Here is a 3,177-nt window from a genome sequence, read left to right on the forward strand (position 1 = left end):
AAAATCATGCTCTTTGTATGTGGCTATTGAGCCGAAATTTGTAAGTGTGATAAGTGTTTTGTGTTTGAGCTTTGGTAATGAAAATGAAATATGGATGTGTCATGATTTATTGATATATGTGCATGGTTATTCGAATGATATCCGGGCTAAGTCCCGAAGGCTTTTGTGCTAGGTGACTATAACCGGACTAAGATCCGAAGGCATTCGTGTGAGTTGCTATATCCGGGCTAAGACCCGAAGGCATTTGTGCTAGCGATTATATCCGGGCTAAAACCCGAAGGCATTTGTGCTAGCGACTATATCCGGGCTAAGTCCCGAAAGCATTTATGCTAGTGACCACATCCGGGCTAAGACCCGAAGGCCTTGTGCAAGTAGTTATATCCGACTAAATCCCGAAGATTTCTTGAGTTTGGGAATGAGCGATCTGCTGTAATAATTTCAATTAATATGCTCGTAAAATCTCAACAACGAGGTATGTGTTGTACATGCATTGGATTAATTGATTCCTCTTAAATAGCATTCGCTCAGTCGATTAAGGAGCTTCCGGTTTTTGGTTAAGTTGATCCCTTATGTATGAATATAAGGGTTGGAAATGTGAAGTAGGACTGATTTTTGAGAATATATGTGTATATAAAATTATCCGTTTAGTTATATGAATGCTATACTTCAGTTGAGCCTAATTCCATTGCTCAAAACTTACTAAGCATTAAATGCTTACTCCGTTCTTTGAATCTCTATTTTATAGATTTTGGTTCGTCAGCTATCGGACTCGGGATTGTCGAAGTCGAAGTCGTCCACACTATCAAAGCCCCTTTTGGTACACTTTTGGTTGAACTTTGAAATGGCATGTATAGGACTACCCTTTTTGTTGTTGGTCATGGACCCTTTGGTTTTGTATAAATTTGGATAGCCATGCGAAAATGGCTTATATACACTTTGAGCTTAATATTATAATCGTCTTGTATGATGTTCAATAAGAGGTATAGAAATGTTTGGGAACGATTAGCCATTGGAATGGTTAATCATGATCATATTTTGTGCTATTTATGCAAAAGGGCTAGTTGAATCATGGAAACTATGTAATAGGTAAAGTCTACCTTAAAAATAGATGTTGATAGCAGCAGTGATGTGAATGTGAAAAATCACTAAAAATAGTAGGAATGGAATTAAATAGTGAATAAATTATGTAATTTAACCTTGATGAATCTATTTTCATAGGAAAGTAACGAAATGATCATATGAATAGTATATTATGAGATATTTAAATTTTTGTGAGACAGGGCCAGAACGATTTCTGGATTCCCTGTTCCAAATTTGGAAATTCATTATAAATTAACCAGAGATAATTAGAAGTCATGCCATATATATATAGATTCCTTTTCGAGTCAAGGTTCTATAGAAACAAACGGCATCAGTATTGAAGCCCTGTACAGGGAGATATCCAAGTTGTAATGCGCAAAGGTCAGTGTAGTCGAACCATGAAACAGGGGAGACTTTAACTAATAAACTGTACTAATTGGCTTGACCAAAAATTCTAGAAAAAAAATTTGTAGATGAACATATGAGTCTAGTTTCAGGAAAAATTTACGGAACTGGTTTTCGAGTTTTGGAACTCGAGATATGATTTTTAAGGTGACAGTGACGCAGTTAGCCAGCTCCGTCTAGAAATTTAAAATGGACTGTGCAAATAAGTGATTTAAGCCTGCGAACCCCTCGTGCCTGACTCCGGAAACGGTCTCGGGTACGGGGTGTTACAGAAATGAACATGAATTAATGTTAAATTCACTCATATAGATTCAGATAGACCAAATTCGGAGTTAGAACGGGAAAAAGAGAAAATGCCAGATTAGTAAACTTTACGTACACGAACATTTGTCGAGGTAAGTTCGTGTAACTAAATTGTGTATATTTATATGCTTGAATTGAATTTTGTGTATATGAATTGTATAAATTCCATATACATGAAATTTGTTACATATCCGACAAAGCCCAATAAATATTAAATCCCATTTGAATATTGGAATTCGATGGATAAAGGATTTCCCGATTGGTTGTAGTCCTGCATATGTTGCAGACACACCATATCTCTTATGAGCATTTTGTTATAAGTCCTCTCAAACTTCCCATTATATGGTTCCTGTGAGCATCCTGATCGGTAGTGATCTTGCATGTGTTGCAGACTACCGCAACTCTTTGTGAGCGTCCTATTATATGATCGGTTGTGATCCTGCATATATTGCAGACACAAACGTAGCTCTTTGTGAGCATCCTGATATGGCTCGCTTGAACTTCCCGATATATGGTTATCTAGAGCTCCTGATTAAAGGCTCTTCATGAGCTTCCTAATTAAAAGTTCTATGTGAACTTCTTGATTATGGCTCTGTGTGAGGTTCCTATTATATAGCCCAGATAAGCTTCCTGATAGACTCTTTGTGAGCTTCCCAATTAATGGCTCTTTGTGAGCTCCCTGTTATATGGCTTGAGAGAGAATTTCCCAATTATGTGCTTTTAAAAGCACTCCTAAATATGAATTGATGGATTTTTTACTTGTACACTTCGAGTGTACTACCTGTGTATCCATTGATATTTGAAATAAATTCAACGGAAAAATCCTGACATGAGAAAATATGAACATGAAATGAATTAATCCATGTATTTGCCTAAAATACATGAAAATGATGATAAATGATATATAGAAATACGAGATGATAATATATGAACATGGAATTTGTTTGATGAATATGTTCACCCATGATTGTAGATTTGTACACCTTGAGTGTATTACCCATGTGACACTTACATTTCAAATGATTTAATGGGCAAAGTTTTGACATGAAATAATCTGAACTCGAGACGAATTATTATGAAAATGTACTTGAAATAAAAGGATATGATTTGTATATGTTATATGAATACATGATGTGGAAAGTATATTTACATAGAAATCTAATTATTGTTGAGCCCATACATGTTTCTTAATATTTATATGAAATATATGACTAACAAGGGTAATGAGGATGTAACAACCCGTTTTTAGTCAAATCGGAACAGTGGTTTTGGGATCACAAATCCGAAGTTGAAATAATTATTTTATTATTATTTTAGTACTTACAATATGATAAAATGATTGTGTGAAAGTTTCGTTTAGAAATTTTATCCTTTGAGTGCTTAATTTAA

This window comes from Gossypium arboreum, chromosome 3, assembly GCF_025698485.1.
Source record: "Gossypium arboreum isolate Shixiya-1 chromosome 3, ASM2569848v2, whole genome shotgun sequence".
In the NCBI taxonomy this organism is placed as follows: Eukaryota; Viridiplantae; Streptophyta; class Magnoliopsida; order Malvales; family Malvaceae; genus Gossypium; species Gossypium arboreum.